General features: G+C 40.8%; 1 protein-coding gene across 7 annotated transcripts in view; it reads right to left on the bottom strand.

The window, feature by feature from the left end:
- ELMO1 (engulfment and cell motility 1) overlaps positions 1-16785 on the bottom strand; it is a 556794-nt gene that overhangs the window by 128954 nt on the left and 411055 nt on the right. Inside the window, exon 1 of one of the 7 annotated variants that reach the window (XM_007195085.3) lies at positions 14554-14794. The exons of the other annotated variants lie outside the window; for them this stretch is intronic. The gene's annotated coding sequence lies outside the window, so the exon portion shown is untranslated. Of the gene's footprint in view, positions 1-14553; positions 14795-16785 lie in introns of those variants that run through there. 7 annotated transcript variants of the gene reach the window in all.

Below are 16785 nucleotides of genomic sequence, written 5' to 3'. Positions count from 1 at the left end.
TCATTTATTTTCATTCTTTCTATAAAAATAATGATTTTTAGGGCTATAAATATACCATTTGAGGACAGCTTTGGCTGTCTCTTGTAAGTTTTGGCATGCCATGTTCTCACTGTCACCACTTTCTAAATAGCTTTTAATAGTAGCTTTTATTTCCTCTTTGACTCAATAGTTATTTAGAAACCTGTTACTTTCAGAATTTATTAAGAACATTTGGCCATGCGACATTTTTTTAAAAAGTTGCATGGATACTTGAAAAGAAGGCATACATTCAGTGTAAGGTGCCAATTCAATATGTACCTATTGGTTGACAATTACGTTTTTAAAATCTATATATTTTAAAATCTATATATTTTATTTGAAACATAATATAGTAATAATGCAATGATGTTTTATAACAGCTATATTTTTGTCCATTCTTTTTTCCTTAACTTTTCCATTTTCTTTTGATGATACTGATATGTTGTGAATAAAGATTCAGGACTTTTTATTATTTTAGTTTGAACATTTTATCTATGAAATGATTCCTTGTCCCATTTGATGATTTTAGGCTTAATTTCTTCTTTGATATTGCTATCAAATAGTCAATAGTCTATTAAATATATCAATAGTCCATATTGCTATTCCTATTTTCTTTCTCTCCAACTTGTGTGCTATATTTTTCCTTCAAAATTTTTGTCTGTCATTTATTTAGGTGGTTATTTTGTGAGTAGAACATGGTTATATATTGTTTTTTAATCCAATTTAAGATTGTTATCTTTTCTCAGGAAGTTTAACTTAGTATGTATATGGCCAAAATGGGTGGTATTTGTCATCCTTTCATTTCCTCTCTAGCTCTATGCTTTAACTTGGTGCACATCAGAATCACCTGAGTAAGTTGTTGTTGGTGGTGGGGTGTGTGTGTTGTTTTTAAACACACTTAGTTAAGCCCCACTTGCAATTCTGGTTTATAAAGTTAAGGTGATCCAGGGGCTGGGTCTCTCAGTTTTTAAAAGAATCAATAGGTGATTATAACGTGCACCAAGGAATGAGAACCACTGCTTTAAATATTTCCAAAACAAACTCAAAATTACATTTCTCCCATAATTAAATTCAAGAGTAAACACACTTTCCTATATTCATCATATTGTAAAAGGTTTTGATTTTTACGAATATTTTATTAAGATTTATATTTTTTAAGAATTCACTTTGATGATTAAATTAAAATAAATATAAAAGTCAGTGTATACTTACAGCAAAAATAAGTACAGAAGAACATCATATTAAAAATAAAAGTCCTCTTCTGGGTTCCCCAATCTCATCCTCCAGCATTAACCATTCTTGACACTGTCTTATTCATTTTCCAGACTTTCCTTACATATATGCAAACACACACATACACTCATACACCTAACACACACACATAGACCCACATACACACACATACCAGGGATCATATGCTGTGTATTGTCCTCCTACCTTCTTTGTTCACTGAGAAACGTTTCTTGGTCATTTTTCCTGTCAAATATAGTTCATTCTGTGTAATTAACTCATATTATCATAATTTATTTAGACAGATGCCACTTGGGTATCAGACACAATAATTTTGTTTGGGGAAGCCCACACAAGTGTAGAGTGCAGTGCTCTTCACCATGGGACATTTTTCCAAACATACTAGTGACAGAATGGTGGCCTAGGACTGTCCTCTTGAAGCTCTCAATTTTGTTATTAACTAGATAATACTGTTCAATATGGTTTACTATCTTGTAAGCTTTTCACTCTTTACTAAGATCCCTGAGAGCAAAGTCTAGACTGTGTTCTCTTTGGATTCCTCCCATTTACCAAACACAGTGCTAGGCACTTAGTATTCACTTGATAAATGTTTTGTTGAATCAATGAATATTGATGACAATGCAAAACGATCACACTACTCCTCTGAAATAAGAGCTAAACCATTTCTTATTTTCTGTTTTCTCAAATGCAAGAACAAAAACTAAAACCCAGTGACTTAGGTATGTGGTTGTTCAATGTCAGAGCTGGTCACTCCGTCTAGAATCCCTTCACCAGAACTCTGCCTTGTGGGATCAGGAAGAAGCAGTGGTCACTCAGAAGAACACAGATGCACAGTGTAAGGCTGCTCGTGAGATGAGTCATCAAGGGAGAAGCCAACAGAGCTGAACACCAGGATGGGCACACCGTTCCAGCTGTCACTACCAAGGGGATGGCCCCGCCCCACAGAGAAGCTCCCTGCAACTACTGAGGACTTGCTGGTGAGGCCGTCTATGATTTTATAGTGTGAGAATAATTTCAACTGAAGGGAGCTTGAAAAGAATTAGCTGCAGAGGTCTTTAGCAAAGAATGAAAGGGCTAAAGATTTTGAGTTTCACCAAACACTATCTAAGAGGATATGATTATTATCTACAAGTACTTCGCAAGCCTTAGCACCAAGATGAGACATGAACTGTGTAAGGTACCTTCTAGAGGTATGAGGAAGCCTTGGCAGGTAGTAGTAATTAAAATACATTGAGAAAAATTGCATTTCATCTGGGGATCTAGGAAAGTCTCTCTTATCTGTTACGCAAGAGTCCCAAAGGATATGCTTAAATCATTTAAAATCAAACTGGGCCAGTTATTTGAGGACATGAGAGAAGAAATAATTTTAAATGGGAGGGTGTTAGGAAGGGAGGAGATAGCTAGTTTAATTAGTCACATTTTTCCTTTTGCTTTGAAGGGTTATAAACACCTCACTTTCAAATCTAGCTGGGAAAGACATCATTGAGATTCTAGTGACTCAGAAAAGCAATATCATCGAGAGATCTAAGTAAGCTTGGCATTACTTACCCACCGAATTTACTTTAAAATGTGTTTGGTCAGCTGTGCTTGGCTTTTGTGACTAGCTGTATTTGTCCAAAGGCTAATTAGCTGGAAGGGTAAAAAGATCAGCGAGCTAATCCATAATCTCGAGTGACTGATGAAATCTACCTGCCAACTGGTACCAGAGCAGATACTTTTTCTTTAAAGGAGTAATAAGGCATGCTGGCTATTTTCAAATATTAGCCTTTCCAAGAATAAGACAGGATAAAACAAGAAAAGGTGATCAGAGATTTTTTTCAAAAACCCCCTTCAAACATGTATATGGTAATTTCACAAATAAAACTTCTAGAATTCCAGAGGAGCATGCGGGTAGTACTTGCTAGGTGATTCATGGGTCTGGGGTGGTCTTAGGCAAAAGTTGTTCTTCTGGTTCCCAGTAACGAACACTTCACTGTTGAGTACTTACTACGTGCCAAGCACTAAGAATTTTACATGTTATTAACTCAGTTGGTTCTTATAATAACCTATCAATGCAGGTACTATTATTCTTCTATTTAACAAGTGAGGCTATTTGGGCCCCAGGTCACATGGCTGGTAGGATTTAAAACCCAAAAGCGCTGGCTCCAGAGTTTTTGATCTTAAATGCTCTGCTGAACTGCTCTAAGGGAAAGGAAGGAGACTAGGGGCCAGGGCCAAAGTCTTCCTGGTTCCAGTCCTCCATCCTTAGATGTACTCTCATAACAGCTTGTGTCTTCTCCCTGTGTCTTTTCACATTGTCTTCCCTCAACGCATGTCTTACCTCTGTACCCAAATTTCCCCTTTTTTTAGGGACACCAGTCTTCTTGGATTAGGGACCATTCTAATGACCTCATTTTAACTTGATTACCTCTGTAAAGACCCTGTCTCCACATAAGGTCACATTCTGAGGTGCTGATGGTTAAGACCAGCATATCTTTTTCAGAGGAGGACACAATTCAACCCCTAACATGTATTAAGGTTGCTAGGCAGGTTTAAACATCCAGTTGTCTGGTACACCCCACAGTCAGTGCAGCTGGAGCACAGCACAGGCTCCCATCAAGTCTACAGGTACATCCTGAAAAGCCCAGCCATCTACATTCTCAAAGGGCACTGCTAGATGATAGAAGGGCCAATATAGGGACACTTGAAGGATTTTCTGATCTGTAGGACTGAGTCCAGATGTTTAAGAAATCACTCTTTGGCACTGTCCTATTAGAGTCCCACATTTCCATCAGCTAGCCCTCGAGGGTGTGGGAGAAGAGCTTGATTGAGGGGTGAGGTACACACTTGGGGCTCAATTTGCCCCATGAGAAGGAAACAAGCTCCCATTCATCACAGGATAGCCTAGAACTATGGAAAGTCACATTCCTGATCCTGTCTTCTAGGGCAGTGGTCTCCTAACTCTCTATTTTTAAAAATCTACATACCCTCTTACACATTTTTAAATTGACTTTGAAATTTTTTTTATCAAAGTTGAAATAGTTGCAAAGAATATAATTTTCAGTGTGTTACAATATTGATATTTAAAAAATAAAATGGTTGCATCACTTTAAAAAATGTATCCTTGGATATACATACAAGAGTGATTTGATACCCATAATTGCTCATTTAAACATACATGAACAAACTCTTCTTAAAAGTTGGAAATTTTACATCCTCATTTTTCTCCTTTAATACAGGTCAGCAAACTTTTAATATAAAAGGTCAAATATTATTTTAGGCCTTCCAAGCAGTCTCTGTCATACCTAATAAACATTGCTGTTGTAGCATGAGAGCAGTCACAGACAATATATAGACAAATGGGCATTGCTGTATTCCAATCAAATTTCATTTACAAGAATAGGCCATGGGTTGGATTTGAGTCACTTTTGCCAACCTCTGTCCTAGAACTCAAATTCCCACTCTACTTCCCACTTCCCCCATTCTATCTTGATTCTACTCATATGGAATTTTATCATAATAGAATTTTATGTTAAAATGTCAGCTCTTAATCATGCTATCATACTTCTATGAAACATAAACATATATATATGTGTATATATATATATCACTTGGAAGTCATACACACATACACGCCTGGCAGTCAGACAGACCCGGATTTGAACTGCACTCTGCCACTTACTAGATAGGTCATAAGCTAACTCTTCTACATCTCTGTTTCCTTATGTGTAAAAGGAGATATAAGGTCTTTTAACATTGCTCTTACCACTGTACTGAAACTACGTTAGGAAAAAGGATAGAGACTGAGAATCAGCACTAAAAGTTCCCTGATTCCCTACTTCCATTCATCCTTTGAGTATATGGGGATGCACTTTTTGGTAAAAACTTGTATCCTGATAGACCATGGCATGTGGCAATTTACAAATAATAGTTACAATAAAAATATTTTTTAAAGGTTTGGGAAATTCCATCATAAGGACCTATGCATATGCAAAGTGCCTAGCACAGAGAGGGCACAATTCATATACCCACCAGACAGTGTTTCTGACATTGCTCTGGCCTTGAAGCAAGTAACTGGGCGTGAGCTTATGAAGGACAATTATCCAGGGATGGGAGAGAGAGACAGATCACCACACACAGCTAGTGTGATTATTGTATAGTTACCTACAGTGCTCAGATTTTGGGCTAAGAGATTTTCCTATCCACTGCTATTTATACCTCTACCCAGGTGACATGGAATTGCCACAGTTCTCAATCACCATAGTTGCATTCTTTGTCCTTCGATAATTCTAACAGTTCAGAAACCTTTGGTAAAGTGAAAAAAAGTTGGTTCATCCAAATTTTACCTTGTAAGTTGCTTTGCAAAACTAAGATAGTGTACAGTTCTTGAGTTTGCTCTTATAGTTCAGATTTTCTTCTGTGTTCATTTCCAACTCTGTGCCAGCAAGGCCGTAAAAGGAGGCCGGGAGGAAGCAAGGCAGAAGGTAAGGGCAGTTATTGGTCAATTTGTTTTCATCAATTTCTTTCAAATTGTTTTCAAACAGCTCTTACAAAGCCCCAATTTTTGAAAGTGGATATTTATTCTTTATGTAAATGGGCATGGAAATAAATGCATAAGCGAATGCATGAATGAATTAATGAATATATAAATAACTAGTGTGTTGGAAATTTTTCTTATCATAGCCTCTGTATTCTGGGCAGTTCCAACTTTGACACCAAAGATTGCATGAAAAATAAAGCTCCGTGCAGGTTAATCCATAGATCTTCATAGACTATCTATGTTCATTGATAATACCAAGGCCTAGAACTTACACACAGTAGGCATTCAGCAAGTATTGGTTGTTGAATAAACTGAGAGAGCAAGGAAATGTGGTTATTGCCCCTTGTTAACAGAAATATATTAGCAAGTCAATTAATTTCTCCGAACCTCCCTTTCTTTACCCGTAATTAGGTACCTGCATGCTGCTGCCCTCCTCTCCTTGCCCACGGGACCACTGAGCCCAGATGTAGAGCCCTGGGAAGCCACCACCAGTGCACCCAAGCTGTCACTAGATGAAATTTACTTGCCGCCCCAGGACTCAGGTTTCCTCAAGATCTAGGATGTTATGGGATTTCAGTAAATACAGCACCACTGTTACAAAGGAAGAAATCACTTCTTCTCCTCTCTTGACAGAATATGTAATTCAGGGGGTGTGAAGTGCCTGGCTGGCAGCAGTGGCGGGGGGCGGGGGGGTAGGGGAGGGGAAGAAAGCTATCAAGAAGTGGTTGAGAACGTGCATATAGAAGAACCCAAAATATGGATGCTTTTCAAAGCTTTTATTGTGTTTTCAAGAAGAAGAAGGACAGAGCTGGTGCTATATGGCTAAGGTTTGGCTATCCAGAAAGATTTACAGGCTGTCTGCAGAGACCAAGACCATCTTGACTTACAAATGTAAAAGCCACCAATTATTTGTGGCAGTTCATAGCCTCCCTGAATGCCACAGGTATCTGCCTAGAAGCACAATATCATTTGATCTTGACTGGCTTCCAAAGTCAGGAAAGTATACATCACCATCCTGGAGCTTCTGGTACTCTGTCTCCGGAAACATCTTCCCAATTATCCCTCCTCAAAAAACAAGGCTGAGTTGTTAGGAGATACTAGATTTGAAATAATAATAGTAATACCTTATGTTACAATCCACAAAGCACATGGAATATGTTAATTCATTTGTCCTCTAGACATTTCTATATGTCAATTTAGTGTAGATAATATCTATATTTTATCCATGAAGAAGAAAAATACTAAAGACTGGAGAGGTAACATGGAAAGACCTAAACCTTGCTAGTGGCTAAGCTGGGACCTTTACCTCAGGCTTCTGGTTCTAAGTGAAGTGCTCTCTTCTCTCTGGGTGGCCTCCAGTGCTAGCAGGAGTTGGGTAGTCTCTAAGGATTTAGGAGAATGATTTCAGAGCAGACAGCATGCACCCTGGTTGTCCAATTAGAGAATCTTCCATAGCCAAAGAGCTGAGCTAGACATTCTATGAGATATGAAAAATAAATGGCTTCTACCCAAGGAATGTAATCATACTATGTTCTCATTACATAGTGCATTATGGCATACTAATCACTCACACAGACATCACTCTAATTTTCATTCAACAGCCCTGTGAGATATATACCCTTACCTCCGTTTTTACAGATAAGGAAAACTAGGGTTCAGAGAGGTTCAGTAGTCATCTACACAGTGCTTGGGAAATTTAGGGTAGAGAGGGATTGCCCATAAGGTGATCTTTGCAAATCTTGTTGGGTCTAATTTGCAAAGGCATTTGAACCTGGCTCATGGAATCTAGAATGGGGGCTTTGCCCCTTGACCTCCACCCCTCTCCAAAGCTGGAAGGGTATGGCCCTGCTATCACTATTGTGGGTACCAGAACGAGTGTCAATGGACAATACTAACATAACACCTCCAGAACCTGAGTCCCAAATTAAAGCCTTAAATGTTGAGGAGTCTAGGTCTAGGGGCAGGACCAGTGTTGGTGGCTTTCAGACACATTTCCTGCTTTGATATCACTCTTTGTAAATAATAAAGCTTCTGAAATGCAGATTTCACATTGCTGGCCCATTAGACATGAGTGGGCTCTACCTTACCTGCTGGGACCTATGGACTGGCTCTAGTTAGATATGATTTGCCCTAAGAGGCCCTGACTGCATGAAAGCCATTAGCTGATGGGTGCTTCATTCCAACTAGGCAAGTGGATGTTAGAATTGCCCCAGATGCTATCTCGAACGTTCAGCTAGAAGAATTCCAACCAAGTCAGAATGAAATTTTATTTCATTATGTTCCAGGTCTGGGAATGATGCCAGTGAATTGCTCTCCTTGACAGGTCTCTCGTCACTTATAGCTCAAAGGAAGAGAAAAGTGAGCTCCCGAAGTGCAGGCTGCAGCTCTCCTTGTCAGATGGCAACACCTCCATGGAACAGCTGAGCAAGGGGATGAGTAAAGAACTGTCATTCCCTTATCGCTGGAACCCTGCATACTGATGATAATTCCCTGTACGTTCCTTTCCAAAGTCTTGCACGAGGCACAGAGCTGAGGAAAGGACCTAAGAGAGGGATGAAAAAACCATTTCCAGCTGTAAGCCAATTCTGATCACTTGTCAGTGGCTGGCTCAGTGCAGTGTTAAGAAGGATCCCAAGGCTCTATCTGGGTATAGTGGGAAAGACTGCTATGATCAATGGAGCATGGGCCAAGGAGGATAGATTGCTTCGAAGCTTGACATATGCAAGACTTTGGAAGTCACCAAGTCTAAAGTACTCTTTACCCATGTGAAGATGTTGAGGAGCATAAGGGTTAAGTGACTTGTAAAATTTCATTCTTAAACTAGAGACAACAATCCAAGACTACTGCTCTGTCATCTATGCAAATACTTTTCTAGTTCTGGATTTCTAGAAATATCACAGATTGTTAGAAATAAGCTAGAAAATTAGGGAACTTCAAAATCCTGTGATAATGCAAAGGCAATTATTGTAATGATAATTTTACTTATGTAACATACAGCTAGTTCCCAGTGTCTCTGCAATCACTGAAATCCCATAGCACTTCTTTCTGCTCATGATTGACTGAGTGTATTAGCTGTTGGCTTGGCCAAATATCAGCAGATTCACAAAGCAAGTCATCTTGCTCTTAAGATTCAACCCTGCCTATGGTTTAATCTACTTGGTTTGCCACTGGTGCCTCAGAAAAAAAGATTAAGTCATGCTATGAAAAGAAAGAAGTTGCAAAGGATCCACACAATTTAATCCAACAAACATTTGTTGAGTGCTAAAGCGCACAAGGCATTCTCCTTGGCAATTCTGTCCAATATGCTAGAAATGGATAGAGTTGGACCAGAAGGCATCCTTGATACTAGGGATGGTATTGAACTCTATGGATATTTTTCCTTTCTTAATGTTTTGTGTTATTTCTAAAAGAGCTCTTTATGAATGGGAGGTTTAAGAGCACCAAACTTGGAGTGAGCTTTATCCTTCCACTTGCAGATTTGGCTGAAATTGTCAATGCAGGTCATCTTTAGGAGGCTGGGATTGCCTCTAAGAAGGCTTTGCAGCATGTTATTGAAGAGGTTGATTCTGTTTTCATGGTTGCTTTTATACTAAAAAAAGAAAACTTTCGATAAGGATGCTATCTGATGTTGAAGGTAAAGATTTTAGGACCAAATTAATTGGAAGAACTATTCCGTCAGTAATTTCTAGCTAAACAAAATTTGTAGAATTGAACAAGATGACATCAATTAAATCATCCCTTAGCCTCAATTTATACTTGTCTTCATAAAGAATTAACTGTTTGCAGCAGATTTACCTTCTTATCCTGGTTTGCTTAGCTTATTATGAAAATGAAACCCACGTTCCCTGAACATACTGAGTTGAAGGAGGTAGTTCCAAAGCACAGAGAGTGAGTGGCAAGGCCAAGGTATCTGAGGACTGAGAAATGCCACAGATGGTGTGTTGACTTTCTGTAATGGGAGATGGCACACCTTTCAATTCCCCCTTGCGAAACAGTGCAGTGGAGAAGCCAACATTTAGCCACGTGCTGGGTTTGACACATGCCATGGTTAAAGGCAGAGGTAAACACATCTGTGAATACCAGTGTTCTATCTCTCTCTTTGTTACCAGGGCAAGTCTGCCAGGTATCTAACGGAGATAAAAGAGAGGAAGGTGCCACCGCCTGATGAGGAAGTGAGGCAAGTAACTGGCCTAGTTTAAGAGGAGAGTTAGGGTCCAGAACTGCACTGTCTGGTAGAGTAGCCACTCACCACACATGCCCACGGGAACCTTGAAACATGTGGTTAGCGTGACTGTGCAATTAAGTTTTTTCGCTTGTTCTGCTTTTTTGTTTGTTTTTGAAGTTTTAAATTTTATTTAATTTTAGCTAATTTAAGTTTTAAAATTGATACTTCAGTTATTGGAAAACTTTTAAAGAACAGTTTCCGTTCCTGAATCTACTTTTGTAACTGTAAATTGTGTGAAATCTAAATATAGATTTCCTGTGAAAATTCAGTATCCAAATCGTGTTGTGCTGTAAGTGTAAAATATATATCAGATTTCAAAGACTTAACATGAAAAACTGAATATAAATATTTTGTTAATAATTTCATAGTTGCATATTGAAAGGATAATATTTTGGACACACTGGGTTAAATAATATATATTACTAAAATGAATAGATCTGGGGGTTTTGGTTTTGTTTTACTTTTTTAATGTGACTGCTAAAAAAAATTGAAATTACATACATAATTTGCATTGTATTCCCACTGGACAGTGCTGGTCTAGAAAGAGATCTGCCATATTGTCCCTGTAGGACATTATTTATTGAACAGTTATTTAAATTGTCTTCTACACATACGCATAACTGGTGTAACAATAGAAACTACAAAATATTAGGCACACATAACAAATAACCCATGTTTTTAAAAGCTGCTACTAAGACCCCTACTGATTCCTTTTCCATATAGCAGTGTGGGCTGGCTTATATGCTCTGGTCTTTCATTTCTTTATACGTCAATTTGGAAATTTTGAGATCAATAGTTTTTCTTTTTCCTTCTAGTAGCCTAACCTTCCCTTTCATTTTTCATTAGTAAGTCTTCAGTGGGGATTGCCAGTTTATAAAACAGACAGAAATGGAGATGCTCTGGTTAAAGTGGGAGTTGAAGACTCACCACCCCCAACCACATAACCCCTGTCCCCTCAATGACCCCAACTCTGGGGGGCATATTTTGAAATCTATGTCGCTTGATGATTTCCAGGCCTAACCTGAGTCTTCAGTTGCTCCATCTTTTTATGTCCACTGTTACTACCTGGAATCTCTTTCTGAGCTGGGATCATCACTCCTGTTTACAAGGTCTTCAGAAAGCACGGTAGCCCTGGTAATTCCCACAGCCCTTTCAAGACGTGAAACCCCCTAACTGGCTGCCCTGTTGTTCTGGTCTGTCATGACCCTCACCATTGCTATGGCAACTGCAAACCATTCCCGGCAAATGCAAGCAAAGGGTAGCCATGAAACTGGCGACCTTCCGCCTCTCACAGATGACCCAGGAGGAGCTGGTCTCATATAGAAACTGACCCAGTTCACACCAGTCAAATAAACACTCTGCAGAATAAGGTGGCACGCCACACAGGAACACAAGGGGGCGAACAAATGCAACGTTTTGGTGACAGGTTTTTACTTAGTTCAAAATTTTTTTCTTAAATGGCATTATTAATAATTCAACCAATCACCCCAAAGTGCCTTTCTAATTTGACTTTAATTATTGCAATGACTGTTTCACTCAACGCCCTGTGGCTTGACTCCACTAGTCAGACCGATAGCCTAGGAGACCTCCTTCCCTACCCACTCAGACTCCACCATCCATGAATGCAGCAAACAAGTAGATCGACTGTGTGAGCACGCCAAGCACTTGCCAGCTTCTAGCTGGATAAACGTAAACAAGTTCTCTAAATTTTTGGTGACTCCATGTCCTCATCTAGGAAATAAGGAGTACAAGTAGCGCTGTTGGGCTGTTATAAAGATCCAATGAGTTATTACTTCTACATAAAATGTATTGAACAGTGCCTGGCACACAGCTAATGCTCGAGGCAGGTTAGCTATTCCTGTTGTGATTGATTTTATTTCAACTGCTGGGAGAACTGAGGAAACCTATGATTCTAGCTCTCAGTGCTGAATTTCAGGGATTAGATTCAATGTATTTATATTCACTTTGACTTATACCGGGAAACTCTGATGGTCACTTGAAAATCTAAGGGAATTCGCTTTTCTTTGTCTTTACATTTATCTTTCTAATATGTCCCACATCCTGCAAATGCCAGGAAGAGGCAGTGGGAAGAAGCCTTCTCTCTCAGGAGCAAATAGAACAGTTACAAGCATGCAGTTAATTCTGGTCCCTGAAAGAGCATTTTCATTTCAAGTCCCATAACTCCAGTTTCACCAACCCTCCAAGCTCAGGAGTGAGGAAACCACCATGATCTAGAATCATTTCCAAAACTTCTTAATTCAGACCTTCAGTGAGAATGCCCAGGACCTCATTCAGGTACTGAAGCCACTGCTTAAGCCAGCAGTTGATTGAGATAGGGCTGTGGCCATATTCAGTGGACCCATATGCAAAAAGGAGATAATGAACTTGAGAGTACAATAAATTCTTGGCTAGTCACATAGGGCAGAGATCCTACTTGACCCTGAAATGGGCTGTCACTAAAGTGTTATGGGATTAGGAATAAATGTATTTTCTTAAGGCCAGGGGAGAGTTTCATAGCTTTCAAATTCTTAGACTTCCATGATCCAAAAATAGGCTAATAACTACTCTTAATTTTTTTTTTTTTTTTTTTTTTTTACATTTTGACTGCTTCCATAAAAGGCTGTTTCTTCTCTCATTCTTGCCAACAGGTGTCAGCACTTCACTCATGTCAAGTGACACTAGTCGGGGAGAGAAGAGACCAAAAGAGTATGGAGGGTCATTCTAATGAGATGACTGTCACTTAATGCACAGCCACTAGAAAACAGACTTCCTCCAAACTGTGCCTGTATTGAGGTGTACTGAGGAGTGAGATGCAGCAGGGAGAGATGCTCACGCTCGCCTCCCATCCCATTGAGATTGGAATTCTCAATCCAGCACACCATCTTGAGCTTCTTGGGATCACAGGACAGCCTACATTTCTAGAGAGGTTTCAGCTAACAAACAGGACACTGACTTGGTCTGGCCAGGATTCCCCTGTGTTGTGTGCAGTCACCCAGAGTTGGGAAACTCTTCCTCTGCACCGGAGAGTCAACCCCATCTCTTTACTGGTCACAAAAGTAGAAGGTCTCTCCTAAACACCCAATCGCCCTCACCCTGCTTTCGAGTCTTCCACAGGCAAAACATTCCTAGCTCTTTTGTTTCTTTACCCGTTCATCACAGAGCCCATTTAGGACACAGCAATTTCCATTGTCGAGCCATGTGAAGACCCACAACACTATTCTGTCAATAGGACATTGTTTTAAAGGATAAGCCAGTAAGATTTCCCATATATGACTCTTTCACATGCATATATTTATGAACCAGATGATAATGATTTTTTTCTCTATTCTCTCTGTTATTTGAACCCAAGTGGACTGTAAATAGAAGACATCAAGTGTGCTGTCAGCTTCCCTGGCACATAACATAGGAAGTCACAAAATCAGCAGACAGAGACGCTGGGGAGAGAGAGGTTCTTAGGCAGAGCTAGAAGCCCCAAGTTCAGCCGCCACTCTCTGCACCCAAACCAAAGGCAATGCCTCTCCTCTTCACGTTTGGAAGGATTATAGTTCCTCTAAAATCCTACGTTTGAGTGTAGTGCTTGAGTTCTGTCTTGCCACATATATTTTTAAGTTTGCAGCTAGAAGGGTCCCTAAAGGAAAAGAGTTTCTCCTTTCACACGCTGCCCCCCCCATTGCCTGTTTACAGCACTGCTTTCTTATTCTTCCTTCTTCTACCCAACAAAATTGAAAATTTCATCACCAGTGTCAGAAAATTAAACCCTAGGGAGCAGAGCAATAGCCCAGAGCATCCCTTCCCTGGCAAAGAGCCAATCGTTGAATACAACTTTGCAAACCCTCTCTGGTTTAAAAGGATGCAAAACAGAGTCATTTAGAAGCATGGTTTTTGACAGCTAGAATCTCTCTGACTGCACTCTAACTCTGTCTGCAAATAATTTTTAAAAAGAGAGAGAACATATTTCAATTTGGAGACGGGTTTCACGAAAGAAGAAAGGGACACGACCTAGCTCAGTTGCACAGTTCCCGAGCAGAGAACGGCAGCACACCCAGAAGAGATGCTTCTTTCTGTGGCTGAGGGTCTGAAGAAGTGTTTGACAGACGACTGTAATAACATCTCCCTTCACAATGCAAACACCAGCAACACAATCAAGCAGCTCACAGCTCAGCTCCGTTCCTGCACCTTTTTCTCTCTTCCCAGCAATGCACAGGGTTGACTCTTATAAATTTAGTTTTAAAAGCATCTTCTTTTGAAATGGATCAGTGCCCAGGGAGATAATGCAAAACTCCACTCCTCACACTGATCCTAACTAGACAAACCAATGTCCCAGTATAATACACAGTCAACTACAAATCCGATCATACCCAAGCAATGCATGCAGCCTTTGGAATACAGACGCTCACACATCACGGGAACCCTAGAATGCTTGTTCTTCCATGTGCTTGTTCCAATTCACAGTTTTCTCGGCAGACAATAGGACAAAGCTACATTTTAGCTCAGGCTGCTAATACCAGCAGACAGATGTGTACGACTGAGGTTTACTCACCAAGCTCCCGTAAGTCCATCTTTCCCAACTACAAATACTGCTTCTAAGCTGCTGTTGCCACCAAATGACTTAAAGTCGACCCCCAGAAGAACAATGTGCTGGAATATCAGATGGTTCCTGAGTAAGCTTATTCACGAAACAGGTTTCCAGTTGAGCCATGTGAATGGAGACCCGCCGCACACCTTTGAATGGTACACACTTCAAGTCCAGAAGAATAAGCATGTAGCTTTGCTTATGTTTATGGAGCTGGAGCCCAGGGGTGCTCTGATTGGCAGGAATCGCAGAAAGATCAGCCAATCAAAGGGAGCCTCCATTTCAGGGAAACTCCTGCTCATTTATTTAGCATCTTCAGAGATCATTGGCTTTTCTAGGAAGAGCTTTTCTCTTATAGTATCACAAGAGAAAACAATAACTTCATTTAATTTTAGTGCCCTATGCTCGTTCATCAATAAAGAGACAGCTCCTTTTCTTGGTACTACTCAATACTTATAAGGAACTAAAAACAAAAGAAAAAGAGGAAGAAGAAGAAGAAGAAAGAGCTGGTGGTGGGCTGGAGATGGTTCATATTCATCAGCCTCCACCTTGTTGGGAGAAAGGAGGGGGGAGCTCCCGGGCTCAATAATTACTGATTCTGTTGCCATGGAAACAGACTGGCTGCAGCGAGTTGGATTCATGTAGAACATCTGCTGCCAGACCCATAATCAACTGCAATCTCATCTCTCCTCCCTACTTTCATTTGATTGTGAATTTGCTTTCTCCCTCCTCTTCTTCACATACAGTTTTTGTCTAGAAATGTCATGTAACAGCCTCACTCTGTACACATAGCACACGCATGCCAGGGGTGCTCACATACCCATAAATGCCTTCATGCAAGAGTGAATCCCAGCAGGGTTCCCACGGGAGGATCCATTCTCTGATTCCTACTCAGGACGTAAACAAACACACACAGCCCGTCCTGTGCCTCCACCTCTAATTAAAATTTACTGTAAGTTACCTAAAGAATTAGTGGAGTATCTTTTAAAATATTTGTCATCTAACAGCCCTAAAAGCCCTCAAATAAAAGTTTGCAATGGCATTTCTCGGAGGGCACTGCGCCGATTCCTAGCAGACCTTTGGAATAAAGCGACTAAACCGGGTGCTTGCGGCGGAAAGCTTGCACAAAGCATTTAGGCTCAGCTTCTTCTCTGTATTAGCACCTCACCAGAGCACCCTGAATGCTGGGGAATCCCCCTGGGGATTTCCTCAGCCCATTTACATCCCCTCTGACTCCTCCCCTGCTTGCTCCAAATTCTTCTGGTTGCATGACCAGAGTTATGTCACACTTTGGATACGCTGCTACATTTCTCTTTAACAACAGGGGCCACCACTGAGCAACGAATGGCTGCTTGGCCTGGTCAAACCCAGGACGGGGATCAGATGGTGGTAATCTCCCACGTGGGTCTGTGGGAAGCCCTCAATTCTACAGAAACTGACTGAAAATGGCAAGTGTCAAAGAAGGCTATGATTCTGGCTTAAGTTTGAGAGAAAGGAATTATTCTCTGTCCCATCGTAATGAATCTCAAGGAGAACCTTTTCTTTCTTAATGGTCTCTGCAAGCCTGGTGCCCTCAAACTATCAATGACACAGACCAGGACTTCCCTGGTGGCGCAGTGGTTAAGAATCCACCTGCCAATGCAGGGGACACGGGTTCGAGCCCTGGTCCAGGGGGATCCCACATGCCGTGGAGCAACTAAACCCATGCGCCACAACTACTGAAGCCCGCGCGCCTAGAGCCCGTGCTCCGCAACAAGAGAAACCACTGCACTGAGAAGCCCGCGCACCACACCGAAGAGTAGCCCCCGCTCGCCGCAACTAGAGAAAGCCCGCGTGCAGCAACGAAGACCAAACACAACCAAAAAAAAAAAAAACCAGACACAGACCAGGCTTCCGAGCGGGCTGAGGCCAGCTCTTTGCATGTCTCTGGCCCTTGGAGGCAAGGTGAGCTATTCAATACCACACACCCAGTGTCTAATAAGCAACAGTAGCCCTGGACCTCCTTTATTCCTAAATGACTCTTGCTCCAAACCATGTCTCCAAGTGCTCAGTTCTGGCCCAGTGGTCTTGATGTTGTATTTGCCCTCTCCAAAATCTGAGTCCTGGCTTTCCATTTTGTCTCTTTGTGCCACTGTGAGCTTGGGAAGGAATTCTCACCCCAGCTCTGCCTTCCAGGGACCCAGCAGTCTTTCTCAGCTC

The sequence above is a fragment of the Balaenoptera acutorostrata genome, chromosome 7 (assembly GCF_949987535.1).
Source record: "Balaenoptera acutorostrata chromosome 7, mBalAcu1.1, whole genome shotgun sequence".
In the NCBI taxonomy this organism is placed as follows: Eukaryota; Metazoa; Chordata; class Mammalia; order Artiodactyla; family Balaenopteridae; genus Balaenoptera; species Balaenoptera acutorostrata.
Note: the sequence above shows the minus strand (reverse complement) of the source record. Positions and strands in the feature narration are given on the sequence as shown.